This window comes from Garra rufa, chromosome 5, assembly GCF_049309525.1.
Source record: "Garra rufa chromosome 5, GarRuf1.0, whole genome shotgun sequence".
NCBI lineage: Eukaryota > Metazoa > Chordata > Actinopteri > Cypriniformes > Cyprinidae > Garra > Garra rufa.
The window spans coordinates 5,437,806-5,456,420 of NC_133365.1; the positions used below are offsets into that span (position 1 = coordinate 5,437,806).

General features: G+C 36.3%; 1 protein-coding gene across 1 annotated transcript in view; it reads left to right on the plus strand.

The window, feature by feature from the left end:
• The window catches only part of clip1a (CAP-GLY domain containing linker protein 1a), a 275,509-nt gene that overhangs the window by 237,837 nt on the left and 19,057 nt on the right, over nt 1-18,615 (plus strand). The gene's annotated exons all lie outside the window — the stretch shown is intronic.

Below are 18,615 nucleotides of genomic sequence, written 5' to 3' on the forward strand. Positions count from 1 at the left end.
TTTTTTACAGTGTACACATCACAAGCTGATATTAGGAGCACTCCCTTTAAGAGAGTCAGCTTGTGACCTGTATAAAAGACACCTGGGAGCCAGAAATCTTGCTGATTGGAATCAAATACTTATTTAACTCATTAAAATGCAAATTAATTTATAAAAATTTACAAAGTTTTTTTAAATTGCATTTTCTGTTTTTTTTTTTTTTTTGTAGTTATTTTGTCTCTCACTGTTCAATAAACCTAGCATTAAAATTATAGACTGATCATTTTGTTGTCAGTGGGCAAACGTACAAAATCAGCAGAGGATCAAATAATTTTTTCCCTCACTGTACGTCCATCATGTCATCATTGTCATGTGACCTACAACATCTGCCATCCTCAAACCCTCCTCATGGGACATTACATGCACACACAACTAAATGGAGATTTTTTCTGAAGACTCCCGCTTCTTGTATTTATCTCCTTCAAGTTTAAGAAGAGATTTTAAAAAATATTATGACAAATCTTTGTTGTTGATTATTACTCTTGTAATAGCGATTATTCATTTTGATTAATAGAGTAGACCTTCTTTTTGCTGTGTGGTGAAACGGCTGATTGTGTTCTTGTAGGCTGCACAGACAAAACAAACTGAGAACATTTTATGAATTAGTTTATTGGTTTTTATGCAGTAGACAATCAAGTCTTTATGCTGGTAGTCTTAGTATCACTAACACTCATTCAAACAGGGCATCCATTATATTAAAAAAGCAAGCAAAGAATGCTCCAATCACTAAATGGGTCCCAGGGTTTCTGCCGGGTTTTTAAGCTCAAATTTAAGACTTTTTAAGACCTGCACAAATAAAATTAAAACCATAGGAGTAGAATAGGGCAATGTCTACAGTACTAAAATAAACTCTAAAAGCATAATTTACAGTTCAGATACAAGTTTTGAACAAAAACAAAATTTTATAAAATGATAAACTTTGCATTTCAGCCATTTTTAAGAAAATGGACAAGTCAAAGTATTAATTATTATATTCATTTAAACTATTATCAATAAATTAGTATATCAATTAAATTAACCTAAATTAAGGGTGTGCAGTATTGACAAAAAATTCGTATCTATTAATGATAACAATAATTGTAAATAATAATATTTTGCTGAGTGTAATATTGTGCTTGTATCTTAAGGACTACCGTGGACTCCTGATTTTTTTGATATTCTATACATATTCTGTGTGGTCAGTTTACAGCAGTGACAGGAATCAATAATTCCCAACAAGTTTTATGCATTTTTTCTGAAAGCATGTACCATCTTTTGAGTCAAATTCTTGCATTTGGGCTGTTACCAAGCAAATGAAATTAGTATCAACAAAATTCATAGTTGCACTGCAGAGGAAACACAGAAGCTGCATCTGAATTGCCATTTATATGTATTTACACTCTGTTTAATGCAAAGCTCAAAATTATTTAAAAAACGAAATAATACTTTAAATGTGAGTCACTGCGATTGAACCGAATCGTTTAAATGGTTGATTCATTCAGGAACGAAACACCGTCATGTTGCTCTGAGACGCAAAACAGTGCTGTGGCTGTGTTTGAAACGTTTTTGTTGGAGAAACAGAGCAAAAACAGGAAACATGTAATTTTTACTTTATGTACACTTTGTAGATGCACATTGAGTACTCTTAAAATTAGGGTGATATTTAAATCTGTTGTCCTGAGGACTTACAAAATCAAGAAATGAAATGATGAATCATATCATGTATCATATAGCAGCATTCACACTCTGAGAAATCTGAAGCAAAGCAACAAAAAGTCATGCTTTTAAGTAGACATGATATAACATGCATGTGTGCAGTTTATTATTCACTGAACAATGATGTAATATTAAATACCTTCTTTCCAAGCCCATTTCATGTTACGAAGCTGGAGAAAAATGTTCAAATTAACGCTAATGCGAAGGGTTAGAGCAGAGGATAGTGCATGACTACTGCGTGACTGTCACGATGGCTTCAGTTTATGAAAATGACAAATTAATCACGCCGCTTCCTACTGCAGTCACTGACACATTACAAAACACTGCCAGCAGCTCAGAGCTTTTGTTGCATGTGACACTAACGACATGCATGTTATGAATGCAAAGTGTTGACATGTTGACAGCACCAGATCTGGTATTGTACTAGGCATGAGGCTCTACACAGTTGACAAAGATAAGGGATATATCAAATGTTCAGGCAGAACCTTTAATAAAGAATGAAAAGCTAGCCCAGAGTAGGTATGTTTTGATGCTGGTTTAAGCTGGTCCTTTTGCTGGATAATGCTGGTCATGTGCTGGTCAAGGACCAGCAAAAACCAGCATAAACCAGCTTAGGACCAGCGTAAACCAGAAAAGAACCAGCTTAAACGATGTGATCACTTGCTCTTGGGAGAATATGATATATTCAGGTTAATAATGAGATCTCTTGGGGATCATGGCAAATCTGAGCACAGTTTGAGACTTTGTTGAGATCTCCTTTGAAACTCTAGAGGAGGTTTGCGTGAGATTCTTGAAGTCCTTTTCTCAGGAGAAACATCTGAGGAACAGAGACTTGAGCAAAACATCTCTGCTTAATCTCACTGGCATCCATGAGAAACAGCAAGACATTAAAGCGATTCCTTGTGATTTTTTTTCCTATGGGTGTCCAAAATGGTCTTGCTTCAGTTTTATGCAAATAAAAATAAACAGAAATGGCACATTTTATTGCAGGAACCGTTTTCATCAAATTACTTCACAGAGCAAGCTTTAAAAAGAAAGACAGAACAAGAAGACAAAGACAGCGCAGGCTTTATTTCATATTCAGTTATTCACATTTGAACATTCATTTCTCCTCACACGGTTGTGTGGCCTTTTTGTTCGCTCCCCTGCCATTTCGTTGTGGAGGCGAACACAGCGTCTGCGCTAATGCTTCCAGGATTTATTTTTAATCAGAGATTCTGTTGGGACAGACACTGAGCCAAACGAATGCGATGGCAACAGGTTTTGATGGTGGAACGACTCCTTTAGCTGCCAACGGGGATTTGGAATATGTGCTTATTTAACGTCACTCTCCAGAAGAGGCAGGAGGGAGAGAGAGACAGAGATCTGAGAGCTTGATTGTCAGTAAAATGTAGCTCGGCTGACAGCAGACTGCTGACACAAGGACAATATGAAAACCATTATTTCTCCCTCTTCCTCAGGTCTTGTAAGGATTCGTGGCTTGTGTATATTGTGTCAGAAAATACAGAGGTTGGAACCACAGTGTCTTCTTAAAGGTGAAGTCTGTTTCTTTCTTCTTCTTTTTTTTTGGTGTTAAAATACTTTCTCCTATCTGCCTTTACAGCAACAGATTGTTGGTTTTCCAAAATGTAAAATGTACAATTATTTACTCAGATTCTCATTGCTCCAAGCCTGAATGCTGTTGTTTTCTGTGGAGAGTTGTTCATGCTTTTTTTTATTTATTTAACAGTTAATAGTAATGCACTGAAACTAAAGCTGAATATTTTATTTATGTATTTATTTTTTGTTAAGGAAAAAACAATCCCTTCCAACTATTGCTGTAAACAGGGAACCTCATGGTACATTACTATGATATTAAGGGTTAAACTTTACAACACAGTCCAAACTGTTGTATTTAACTGTTGTTTATTTTTAGATATAATAATGACACACAATGTGTAAAGCAGTCTATCACGTTACATTTCAGAGCATCAAAGCAGCCTTTATTGTTTGAATTTTGTGATGAAATGGACAGAATTTGAGAGCTGAGGCTTTGTTTCTTTTTTGATTATTGGATTACAAATAATGTTGGGTGAAGGATAAAATTGCAGAACTGGCCTTCAATTGCATTTTGAACTTTTGATTGTAAGTAAAAAAACTTGCCAGTAGTTGGACAGTTTAAAGGCAATCCTTTATATGTTAATCACATTAATTAGCAGTTGTTACAAGGCAGAGAGCTGAAACTATTGCGCGCAAGTTCAAGATCATTTGCAATTAATAGATTTCACGTCTGAAAGAGAAGCTTAAGTGCATTTTCTGCACGTACATTCATTCTATACATCACACATACACATATTTGAGAAATGATTGTTAGATCAAATTTAGGATGGATTCTGAATTTTGATGGAGGATTTACAATGGAATATGTTAAAGTGCTCCTATTATCGCCATTTTTAAGATTCCTAATATTGTTTTGGGAGTTTTCTACAAAAGGTTTACATGCATGCAAGGTCAAACAATGCTTTTATTTTCTCAAAACATGCATTTAATATCACCTCATTTTCCAGTGATTCTCAAACTATTCGTTTGAAGCAGCTCTATAAGATTCAGTCTGTCCAGATCCCTTCTTTCCGTGAGCCTCCTCTGCTCTGATTGGTCAGATGGTCCAGTCTCTTGTGATTGGTCTACGTGTCAGAAATGATACGCCCATTGCCATAGTTCTGTATTTTAAACGCCCAATAGAAAAATTAAACCTCTGTTATTTAATATACTTATAGGTTGTGATTCAGTGGAAGCAGCTGATCCAAGAGTTCATTCTTTCTTTTGAGAAACAATAAATTTATTTATCATGCACTTTCAGCTTTACAACTTTGCAGATCGTTTGCATTCACTTACAGTTCCGTTTCACACTGCGTGAAAGGCAATATTTCCAATGGTATAATAGGGGCATTTTAAATCCTCCCAGTCGTGTTCTGCTCCAGTATGACTCTTTAAATCTCACACAGTTTATTAGTAAGTCTGCTACAGTAGGTAGGATCCAGACTGATACCAATAGGATGTAATGATATAACTGGTCATTACTTTATAGCATGTATCCAAACAAAAGTACACCCGCAGCAACTAATCCGACAGCAACGTCTTTTTAAACATTTTAATGAGCAAGCCTTTCTGCACGATTTAGCCACTGCAGACCTGCTCAGAGTCAGTCTAATCCCTGCTGTTGAAGAACCTTGGTCTTATTTTGTCAGTCTTTCAGTGCTATCATTAATAAACAGGCCCCTAAACTATTCAGCATAAAAATCATGGGCCCTATTTTAATAATCTAAGCGCATGGTCTAAAACACACAGCGCAGGTGCACTTGGGGCGTCCACTTTTGCTAGTTTAAATGGTTGGCGTGCATGGTCTAAAAGGGTTGTCCCTATATTCTCTTAATGAGTCATGGGTGTGTTTTGGGCTTAATGTGCATCAAACCAATCAGAGTCTCATCTTCCATTCCCTTTAAGAGCCAGTTGCGCTTGCGCCATGGGCCCATGGGCGCACAAATGGGTGCATTTGCTATTTAATCACGTGGCACAGTAGGTGAATATGATAACTGCCCCATTCTAGTCCATGGGTAAACCAGGGCCTAGTTGCTTTACTACATCAGACAAATGTGCTTTAGTGTAAAGCTTGTTGTTAAAAATCTGAGCTTGACTAGATTTGTGTATTCAGGGGATTAGAAAAGCCAAATCTGCATATTATAAAAAGAAATTATTTAATTGTTCATCTAACTCAAGAACATTATGGAATACTCTAAGGGTTCAAGAATAAATCCCTCAGGGACCTGCTTCACTTAAAACAGGTTTGGTTTCAACTATGTAAATGTAACCCAAGGGACCCTGCTGGTTTAGATCCTTTTTTCTACATCTATAGAAAAAATAAATAAATAATAATAATAATAATAATAAAAGAAGAGGGATTTCGGGAGCCTGTTCGAGACGGTACGCAGCACATCGCCCGCAACGAAGATCATCGTGTCAGGACCGCTTCCCACGTATCGACGTTTACACAAAAGGTTCAGTAGACTTTTTGCTCTAAATGAATGGTTGTTGTCATGGTGTAAAGAACAGAAACTGATCTTTGTTCATAATTGGAATCTTTTCTGGGAGCGTCCTAGGCTTTTCCGCGCTGATGGCCTGCACCCCAGCAGAGTCGGAGCAGAACTGCTGTCGGACAACATCTCCAGGACGCTACACTCCATTTGACTAGTAAGCAATTCTTCAAATAGTTGCGATGATGGCTTTTGTTATGCACATTTAAACGATAGTATTGGTGCTGTCCAACCTATAAAGACTGTGTCTGTTCCTCGAATAGTGAGGTCAAAACAAAAATTTAATGCAGGATCTAGAACAAATCTAATCGTGATTAAACCAGAAAAATGCACATTAAATGAACAAAAACAATTTTTAAAGCTTGGGCTCCTAAACATTAGATCACTCGCACCCAAAGCACTTATTGTAAATGAAATAATCACAGATAATAGTTTTGATGTACTCTGCTTGACTGAAACCTGGCTAAAACCAAACGACTATATTGGTCTGAATGAGTCTACTCCACCAAACTACTGTTATAAGCATGAGCCTCGTCAGATCGGTCGTGGCAACAATTTATAGTGATATTTTCAATGTTACTCAGAAAACAGGGTACAGGTTTAATTCATTTGAAGTGCTTCTACTTCAATAAATAAGCTACAGGTAGTCCAAAATGCAGCTGCTAGAGTCCTTACCAGATCAAGAAAATATGATCATATTACCCCAATTTTACAGTCTCTACACTGGCTACCTATTAGGTTCCGTATCACTTACAAAATAATACTTCTTACCTATAAGGCCCTTAATGGTTTAGCTCCTGCATACCTAACTAGTCTCCTACTACGCTACAATCCCTCACGCTCCCTAAGGTCGCAAAACTCTGGACTTTTAGTAGTACCTAGGATAGCAAAGTCCACTAAAGGAGGGAGAGCCTTTTCTCATTTGGCTCCCAAACCCTGGAATAGCCTTCCTGATAACGTTCGGGGTTCAGACACACTCTCTATGTTTAAATCTAGATTAAAGACTCATCTCTTTAGCCAAGCATTCACATAATGTATCTCATAACGTTGTACTTCAGTTACATCTGATCAAATGCACATTAATATTCTTCAGCTTGGGCTAAACACATCATTTTTGTTTGGTTGGAAGTTGGAACAGCAGCTACGCTAATTATTTCTCTATTTGTTTCTCTGTTTCTGCCACGGGATTTCCATCCCGTGGTAACTAGGATTTACGCAAGATTCAGTCTGGATTCAGAAGAAGAGATGATGCCGACCCCTCAGAGGACCGCAGATGATGCCAGCCTTGAAACAACATACAGCACTACATAATTTTCTTACAAGTTTGATCACAGCACATAATCATTGCAATTAGTGTTCATCATCTGTTCGATTACACAGTTACTGATTTTAACATTTATATCATATGTACATCGACTTGACATACAGTATTCACCACTAAATACTAAAATTACTAAATATATTGTAGTAGCCTAAACTTTTGTACAGCGCTTTGCAACGATTCGTATTGTGAAAAGCGCTATACAAATAAACTTGAATTGAATTGAATTGAATACTTAATGTTACTCTGTCAGATATGCAAAAGAAATCTCTCCTATCTCTTGCTCTGGCTACTGTGTATAGACCTCCAGGGCCGTATACAGATTTCCTAAAAGAATTTGCAGATTTCCTTTCTGACCTATTGGTTAATTTTGATAAAGCATTAATTGTTGGAAATTTTAACATCGCACGGACTTGATCTTACTGATATAGATATCGTACCTCAAAGCGATGATGTTACCGATCATTTCCTCATATCGTGCATGCTGCGTATCACTGATGTTAACTATATAGCTCCGCGCTATCGTCTGGGCAGAACTATTGTTCCTGCTACCAAAGATAGGTTCACAAATAACCTGCCTGATTTATCTCAACTGCTCTGTGCACCCATAAATAAACATGAACTAGACAAAATGACTAGTAACATGGGCACTATCTTCTCTAATACATTAGAAGCTGTTGCCCCCATCAAGCTAAAAAAGGTTAGAGAAAAACGTACTGCGCCATGGTACAACAGTAATACCCATTCTCTCAAAAAAGAAACTCGTAATCTTGAGCGTAAATGGAGAAAAACTAACTTAGAGGATTTTAGAATTGCATGGAAAAACAGTATGTCCAGATATAGACGGGCTTTAAAAGCTGCTAGAGCTGAGTACTTCCACAAACTCATAGAAAAAAACCAAAACAATCCAAGGTTTTTATTTAGCACAGTGGCTAGATTAACAAATAACCAAACACCTCCTGACCTGAATATTCCTGCACAGTTTAATAGTAACGACTTTATGAACTTCTTTACTGATAAAATAGACAACATCAGAAATACAACAACTAATATAGATACTACAGCAACTGATACTTCAACATTATTCATTACACCCAAAGAAAAACTCCAGTGCTTTAAAACTATAGAACAGAAAGAATTAAATAAACTTATCAGCACATCTAAACCAACAACATGCCTATTAGATCCTGTACCCACTAAATTACTAAAAGAGTTGTTACCTGTAGCAGAAGTACCGCTTCTTAATATTGTTAACTCATCGTTATCTTTAGGTCACGTCCCAAAACCATTCAAACTAGTGGTTATTAAACCTCTAATTAAGAAACCACAGCTAGACCCTAGTGAACTGGCAAATTACAGACCCATTTCTAATCTTCCATTTATGTCTAAAATTCTAGAAAAAGTTGTGTCTGCTCAATTGTGCTCCTTCTTGCAAAATAATAATCTCTTTGAAGAATTTCAGTCAGGTTTCAGGCCCCATCATAGCACAGAAACTGCACTTGTAAAAATCACAAATGACTTACTACTTGCGTCAGATCAAGGCTGCGTCTCATTGCTAGTTTTACTTGATCTTAGTGCTGCGTTCGACACTATAGATCATGAAATACTTATAGATCGATTACAAAGCTATACAGGTATTCAAGGCCAGGCTTTAAGATGGTTCAGATCATACCTGTCCGATCGCTATCACTTTGTTTATTTAAATGGGGAGTCATCGCAGCTAACACCAGTAAAGTATGGAGTGCCACAAGGATCTGTCCTAGGTCTTCTGCTATTTTCAATTTACATGTTACCCCTCGGTAATATTATTAGGAAATATGGGATTAGTTTCCATTGTTATGCTGATGATACTCAACTATATATTTCAACTAGACCAGATGAAACTTCTAACTTAGCAAAGTTAACAGAGTGTGTTAAAAATGTGAAAGACTGGATGACCAATAATTTTCTACTGTTAAATTCAGATAAGACTGAGATATTACTTATTGGACCAAAAAACAGTACACAGAATCTCTTAAACTGCAATTTGCAACTAGATGGATGTACTGTTATTTCCTCTACAGTCAAAAATCTGGGTGTTATATTAGACAGCAACCTGTCTTTTGAAAATCATATTTCTCATGTTACAAAAACAGCATTCTTTCATCTTAGAAACATTGCTAAGCTACGGAACATGTTACCTGTTTCTGATGCAGAAAAGTTAGTTCATGCATTCATGACGTCTAGACTGGACTATTGTAATGCACTACTAGGTGGTTGTCCTGCTTCTTCAATAAATAAGCTACAGGTAGTCCACAATGCAGCTGCTAGAGTCCTTACCAGATCAAGAAAATATGATCATATTACCCCAATTTTACAGTCTCTACACTGGCTGCCTATTAGGTTCCGTATCACTTACAAAATACTACTTCTTACCTATAAGGCCCTTAATGGTTTAGCTCCTGCATACCTAACTAGTCTCCTTCCACGCTACAATCCCTCACGCTCCCTAAGGAGCAAAACTCTGGACTTTTAGTAGTACCTAGGATAGCAAAGTCCACTAAAGGAGGGAGAGCCTTTTCTCATTTGGCTCCCAAACTCTGGAATAGCCTTCCTGATAACGTTCGGGGTTCAGACACACTCTCTGTGTTTAAATCTAGATTAAAGACTCATCTCTTTAGCCAAGCATTCACATAATGTATCTCATAACGTTGTACTTCAGTTACATCTGATCAAATGCACATCAACATTCTTCAGCTTGGGCAAAACACACAATTTTTGCTTGGTTGGAACAGCAGCTACGCTAATTATTTCTCTATTTGTTTCTCTGTTTCTGCCACAGGATTTCCATCCCGTGGTAACTAGGATTTACATGAGATTAAGTCTGGATTCAGAAGAAGAGATGATGCCAACCCCTCAGAGGACCGCCGATGATGCCAGCCTTGAAACAACATACAGCACTGCACAATTTTCTACAAGTTTGATTGCAACACATAATCATAACTATTAGTGTTCATCATCTGTTTTTGATTACACCATTACTGTTTTTAATATTTATACCATATGTACATCGACTTAACATACAGTAGTCACCACTAATAAGCTAAATTTATTGTAGTAGCCGTTTTTTTTTTGTACAGCTGCTTTGCGACCATTTGTATTGTGAAAAGCGCTATACAAATAAACTTGAATTGAATTGAAACTTGAATTAAAATAAAATGACAGCCATTGTATCCCTGTTTATAAGAATGGTGATAAAATGGATCCAAATTCATATCAGCCCATTTGAGTTCTGCCTTCTGTTGCAAAGGTTATAGAGAAAGTAATTAGTAAGCAATTGATAGGTTTTCTTAACACATTTAATATCTTATCCTACATATACAATCTGGTTTTCATTTAGCATTTAGTTGCACTGCGATGGCTTTGCTTATTCACATCAGTGTTGTGCAGCTATAGTTATTGATCTCGCTAAATCTTTTGATACAGTCGATCATTCTTTTCTGATCTCCAGATTATGTAGTATGTGTGCCAGTTTAATTTAACTGTATCTTGGTTCTCTACTCACCTGTCTAATAGATCCCAGTGTGTAAAGACTAAGCAACAGCTATCTGAGCCATTAGCTATGAGCTGAGGTGTTCCTCAAGGCTCTGTGTTAGATTCAACCTTGTTTTCATCTTATATTAATAATATCCCCCAGACTGTCTCTAAGAAAACTTATATTTATCTATATGTGCATAACACAATTCTATACTCTGTAGAATCATCATACAACAACATTGTAATGCATTTGCAGTTTTAATGAACCAGTTGTGTCCTAAAGACTACATCCTTGAAAGGGTCAAAAGTTGAAGTGGGAAACTACTATAAATATTTTGGGATTTGACTTGATAGTTCTTTAACCTTTACTGGCCATATTACTAATCTTCAGAAGAAAGTTAAATCTAGACTTGGCTTCTTATCCACCTTATTCTTCAACACTGAGTTAAGCCTATGAGTGAGTTTTGAAGTTCATTATCCGCTGTAGGGAAATAACAAGAAGGATAACAACGTGCAGTAAATGGTAAAACCGTTGGCACTACAAAACAGTGTGTTCATAATTAAGATAATGCATTAAAATAATATGGTAAGACACACCAATTGCAATATCAAGCAGCAAGACAAGCTGTTTTATACAGATAAAAATAGCTGGATGCGGATGAGACCGAAAGCCAGACCCATACAATTTACAAATGGCTGTGCCCACTCTTACGGGAAGAAAAAGGTGGATACCAAAATAGATCAGCCAAGACATATCCACTATTTGACTGGTGTATAGAAATGCACTCCAAGGTGTTCTAGAGCAGTTAGATGTGTTATATTAAGCGTCTGCTAAATGTCTAAATGTTATATCACGCAGCTATCAGACTGATTACTAATATTAGACAGGAACTGCGCTGTTATACTTTTATCTGTAAAGGTACTGTTAGTTTGGTCTCCCACACACCCTTAAGATATGCTGCAACATACATAACTAGATCATATAATCATATTCCTTTGATCATTCCCCAATAGAAAAATAATTATGCTCTTTCTATTTTTCTGTAATTATTGAAAATAGAGACAAAATAAGTGAAATGAAAGGAAAATTAGCGGTATGGTTCAGATAAGTGGATAGGAAATACAGTTTGCACAGTATAAAAACTATTACATCTATGGAATTAACCCATAAAAAATGTAAGCCCAACATCTGTGTTCTGATGAATTGCACATGTATAATGATATGCATGTCTGTAAGTCTTCCAGGAGATTGATATTCTCCAGCTGTTGTTGTAAATAAGAATTCATTCTTAAGTGACTTGGCTGGTTAAATGAAGGTTAATAATAAATTACTGGCAGGTCTGGATTAAGCACACAGAAAGCCTGGGGCTGTAACAAACCCGAGGGCCCCTTCATAGTAGCCTATCTTGGTACCACAATGTTTTCCACAACAGGAATAATTAGTTTTTTTTTAATCAAATCTTCAACACAAAGAGTTACAGTGAGTATGCATATTAAATATTCCAGACTTCAAAACATTAAGCATTAAGGCAGTAACACCAGGTTTCCAGAAACAGCAACAACTTTTGAGCATATGACTGCCTGGAGGAGTTTACTTTAGTTTAAATTCATTCTTGCCCTACACTCTTACAAATAAAGGTGCTTTAAATGGTTCTTCACAGTGATGCCATAAAGAACCAATTTTGGTTCCACAAAGAGCCATTCAGTCAAAGGTTCTTTAAAGAACCATCTCTTTCTTACCTTTTTATAATCTGAAGAACCTTCTTTCGCCACAAAGAACCTTTTGTGAAACAGAAAGGTTCTTCAGATGTTAAAGGTTCTTTATGGAACCATTTAGACAAAAAAAGGGCTGGACATGGGCTAACATTCAGCCAATACATTCCTCTATAAATGTTTGAGCCTTTAAATTGGAATAAATAAATTAGTTATTAATAAATCAGATGTCAGTGACAGTAACTGTATGGTAAATAGGTGTGGTGCTGTGTGAATTGTAATTGCTGTTTTGTACAGTTTATCACAGAAAAGTTTACATTCTCAGAGCTCTTCAAACTAGTTTCTGCTCACGTTTTTGGTGAAGTTCAGAAGTTCAACTGAGAATCAATTCAAAGTTATAATTTGTACATAAATGTACTGCTAGCTGTTGAAAAAAAAGAGTAGAAGTAGAAGATAACTAGCATGTCAACAAACACAGGCATGTCCTACTTTATCCGACTCAATCCAAAGATCATCTGATTTGATTTTGAGCAAAATTGGACAAAATTGCACAACATTTGTAGGAGAAGTAGCGAAAAAAAACATCTTTCATTTACTTCAATATTTATAGAAAATGACAATTGATATATAAATAAAATGATGAAATTATATCAAAATAACATCATTTATGAAGTTCTAAACATAAAAAAAAAAATCATATCTCTGGAACACTAAGTGGCACTGTGTTGTGTTCATACACCTTCAGGACAAACTTTCTGGTCCGGCTTTTTTCAAACAAACTTTTGTTTTACTTCACCTTTTTATCTAGTTATTAAATAAAATTGCTGAATTGTGGCATATTTGATCATATTGCTGTTGCATCTGAAGAAACCAGTATTAGCAGACTTACTGTGTCTAATCTGAAAAGTTCATTACTGGCCTTTGTAGAAATAAACTGATAGATTGATAGTGTGTGCATATAGATATTTGACTGTCAGTCTGCCTCTGTGAGCTGATGGATGGATTAGGAAAATCTTTTAACGCTATTTGAAATCCACATTGGGAGCTGGATAAAGAGTCCTCTCATCCCCAAAACATCAATCCAGGAGCGCAGCGACTCACCAGTGTCTCTCAGTCCTGTTCCTCCATCTCCCACCGCAGCTTTCATTCACCCTTTAATCACTCTGTTTCCTCACTCACTTGTAAACGTCCATCATCATTCCTATCTCTCTCTCTCTCTCCTGCATCTGACATTTGCAGTTCCCAAAATATTTACAGCAATGCATTGGCTGACAGATAAGCTGTAATGGCGTGTAACGACTTTCCTTCTAACGCTGCCGTTTCCACAGGGGACGCTGCAGTCCACACAGTGCCATAAATTTGAGTTTTAACGTGTTTGCACTGCATTTGTGGAAAAGGCAAAATGTAAACTTTAAGATCTAGCTGCACATACAGTAAGCAAGCATTTATTTAAACATATGTGACCCTGGACTACAAAACCAGTCTTAAGTAGCACGGATATATTTGTAGCAATAGCCAAAAATACATTGTATGGGTCAAAATTATCGATTTTTATTTTATCCCAAAAATCATTAGGATATTAAGTAAAGATCATGTTCCATGAAGATATTTAGTAAGTTTCCTACCGTAAATATACTAAAACTTAATTTTTGATTACTATTATGCCTTTCTAAGAACTATATTTGGACAACTTTAAAGGTGATTTTCTCAATATTTGGATTTTTTTGCACCCTCATATTCCAAATTTTCAAATAGTTGTATCTCAGCCAAATATTGCCTTATCCTAACAAACCATACATCAATGGAAAGCTCATTTATGCAGCTATTCAAATCTGTATAAATTAAAAATTATGACACAATTTTAAGTCAAGACAGGCAAACCAGAGTTTTTTTTTTTTGTTTGTTTTTTGTATGCACTGGTTAGTTTTGAGATTTTGGTCAATTTTGGCTACATAACTACTTTTAGATGAGTGTTGTCACGTATATGGACAGTTTTTGTGTGTGTGTTTCCCCTGTATTTGTTTCTGTTTGGTTCCTGTTTCCTTATTTGGTCATGTTCCTTTCCTTGTTTAGTTAATTGATTATTCCCTGCACCTGAGTTTAATTAGCCTGTGTATTTAAGTTCCTGCTTGTCCCTTTCTTTTCTTCCAGTCTTAAATGTCTTGGTGTTGTGATTCTCAGTTGTTTGTTCTCCAGTGTTCTTTATTATTCAAATATACATCTGTTTTTAGTCTCCTGCATTTTTGCTACCACCACAAGTTGTGACAAGTGTAAATAAAATACGCATTTAAGTGTTAATTTAATTGCACTTTATCTATTTGTAGCTGTAGATGTTTACTCAAAATTAGTTCTGAGTACTGAGCCAGAAATCCAGTCTATCTTAAAGGGTTTATGTTTACCCTTTGTCTGATTTATGTAACATTTTAACAATGTTGAACCTGGTTTATCCAATGTTTAGATTTCTGTTCTAGAAATGTATGCAAGGAGTGCATATTTAATTAGGTAACCGCTTATTCGCCTCATTTAGCTTGTTTACCCATGGTGTCTTTCCTAAACAAACTTGCCTTTTGTTTAAATGGCTATGTGGGTTCTGGGGTGTGCTAGAATGTAAAACAAACAAAGGAAAACAAATATAAGTAGCAAATTAGTCAAAACTATTTGGCATGAAATTTAATAAAATAATTGGGAATGTGTGGCTAGCAGTCTACAGTGAATGTTTTTCAGAGTGAGTCAATTTCTGGATAGATACTTTGTAGTCTTGAACATGAACATTTCCACTGTTATTGCCTAGAACTAGAAAAAAAAGATGCATTGCATTGAACACATGTGGATCTATACCGGTATGTTGTCATACTATATGGGGTAAATAGTTACAACAGGAACTTGCTGTTTATTGACAATAATTCGAGAAGGATATCCTTCCTTAAATATGAAATACTATCTAATGTAATAAAATATATCTTTAAAAACATATCTGTATTTAAAATCTATACGCTATTTAATGGCCTTTCAGCAAAATTGAAGTAGTAGGCTAAGAATTAAAAAAGAAAAATCAATTGATGAAATAGCAAACATGCAAAAGATAACATACCATTGTTTTAGTCAAAAGCAGGCAACATAACGTGTGAAAAAAGGCATGAATGCTTTCTGAATGCATTGTAAGTGATTGTGAATTAATATGTGTTTAATATTTGCAAAATATTGTGACATTCACCATTTTTTTTTACCATTTAGCCATATTTTTGAAACCAATGTTGATATACAGAAAGCAAATATTTGTACACAGTTTATTATTATTATTATGAAATACCGTGTTACTATATGCTACCAAGTGTCAGCAGGGCTGAGCAGAGATAATTTCATTTGACTGTGAGTTTGAGAGGTAGATTCTGAGGCGACACATATGCAGTCACTCGCTTGTTTCTGCGGTCCGTCCCAGAGTCCCTGGATGTAAATTGATATAGTCTTGCTTGCCCTCCCACTGGCAGGAATATTGGAAAGGAGAGAGAGCAAGACACCCCAAGGCGACAGCCAGTCTGGACAGACCCATTTTTACGATTCCCCTCAAGACTATGCCACACTCCTCACTCGCCTCCACACACGTGTACCCAAACATCTCATATACACACGGAGGAAGGCATGCACATACATACGCCATGCACAGATACAAACACTGAATTTGCACACATGCATACAATGACAGCAGCTGTGTGGATGCTCCAATTACAGTCAATCTCATAGCTGTGGTGGGTCTAGTGATGTCCCTGTCTGACACACACACACACACACACACACACACACACACACACACACACACACATATACACACACACACACACACACACACACATACACACACACACACACACACACACACACACACACACACACACACACACACACACATAATCTACATAATCTGAAACACTAGTAACAGTAAAACACAATGAATTTATATTGCTTTTCAAACAAACTTGCAAATTCAAGTTTGCTTGCAGAACTTTGAAACATCTCAAGCAACCAGTTCTTTATATACAGTCAAGCCTAAAATTATTCATACCCCTGGTAAATTCTGACTTAAAATTACTTTTATTCAACCAGCAAGTTTTTTTTTTTTCTTTTTTTTGACCGTAAATGACACAGGCTTCTCCCAAAAGATAACAAGACAATATACAAGTGGCATCATTGTGGAAAAAAATGTTTCTCATTTAAACAAAAAGTGGCATGTCCAAAATGATTCATACCCTTCTCAATAATCAATAGAAAAGCCTTTATTGGCTATTACAGCAATCAAACACTTCCTATAATTGCTGACCAGCTTTTTGCATGTCTCCACTGGTATTTTTGCCCATTCATCTTTACTCATCTCAACTCTTTTAGGATGGAGGGTCTCCTTGCCATCACTCTGATCTTTAGCTCCTCCACAGATTCTCAAATGAATTTAAGTCAGGATTCTGGCTGGGACACTGCAAAACGTTCATGTTTTTGTCTGCTAACCATTTCTTCACCACTTTTGCTGTGTGTTTTGGGTCGTTGTCGTGCTGAAATGTCCACTGGTGCCCAAGTATCTCTGCAAACTGCCTGATGTTGTTGTTGAGAATTTTGATGTATTGCTTCTTTTTCATGGTGCCGTTTACTGTGATTAGGCTCCCTGGTCCACTGGCTGAAAAACACCCCCAAAACATCAGGTTCCCAGCACCATGTTTGCCAGTGGGGATGGTGTTCTTAGAGTTAAAGCATTCACCTTTTTTACGCCAAATAAAGGCTACATCATTGTGGCCAAACAATTCAATTTTTGTTTCATCTGACCATAAAACAGAAGACCAGAAGTATGACATAGTAAACGTGCTCAATAGCTCATCTGGTACACTTGTAATACATAACACTCGGGTACAAGTCCTTGCTTTTGTTAACACTAGTGCTTATGTTTAGAATAGGGTTTAATGTAGGTGGTGTGTAATTTTTTTAAACACGATAAAGCATAAACCTTTTAGCGACAGTCAGCAGACATTTAATTTACGAACTGCTGCAACAACCAATTTAATAACACATTGCCAAATTCACATTCACCTGTTTCTGAGAAAATTGAACACACTTTTATTGGCAGCGAACATTTCACTTTTGAAGAAATGTTACCACATGCATATTTAACAAAAAAAATGGGTTGCACATGGAAGTCCTCAATATGGGCTCAAGTTATGATGTAAATTATTTGTTTGATTTATCACCTGAAACTTTAAGTAATGTCTATCATCTTCTGGCATAAACTAGAATTTTTTTGTTTACATGTGCAAAAAGTGCCGCAAAAATGCTGGGCTGTTCTGTGTGGTTGCGTTTCAGTTGTTAAGGTATTCTTTATCACATTTTAACAGTAATATTTAAAAATAACATTCCCCAACTAAAGCCCCAAGGTTGGAAACCCTACTCTAAAAAACTTACACATTCATTTTATGTCCCTGCTGCCAGGTGAGGCTGAACGTAAAAGAGAACCTTGTAAGCGAAAACACCTGCTTAATACAGATAGTCACAAACACATGTTTACAAATCCCTCCCACTCTGTCCACAAATCAGTCTGTCTCTCGATCCTTCATCTCTGTAGTGTATGAAGTGACCCAAATACACAATATTGGTTGGCAGTCTCATTTGACCAGATGTTTCATTTAAACACAACATAACTGCATTCAAACAGACATGCACTGCTTTTACACTAACCCTTAGTTCCACATTCACCATGTTGTATTTGTACTGTTTTGCCAAAAATGTGTTTCTACCCTAAAACCCTAAGACTCGACCTAGGTCATTAGATTGATTCACATGAATCCTCATCAAGACCCTCAAGAAAAAGCCTACAATTATATTTTTAAATACATTATGAAGATTTACACCAATTAAATGTTCTGCTGTTGCCCATTTTGACTAATTGACCTATATCTCCACAATGTCCAAACTTAATAAGAGATTCTAAGGATGCATGCCAAGTTGTGTCAAATTCTGCCCATGGGGGCGCCATGACTAAAAACCCATCATAACTCTGCAACAGTTTGTTCAGAAAGGAAAATAAAATTTGATGTGTATCTTCTGTAGGGCAAGTGCTATCCTAGCCATGAAATATCAATCATACAAACCAAGAAAATGGCCACCAGCAGGTAGTAAATTGCATTGTTAATGATTGAATGTTATGACATTTGGCACATACGTACAAGGTACTTACAAAAAGCTATGTACAAAATTTGGCAAGAATAGTCCAAAAGCTGGAGCTAT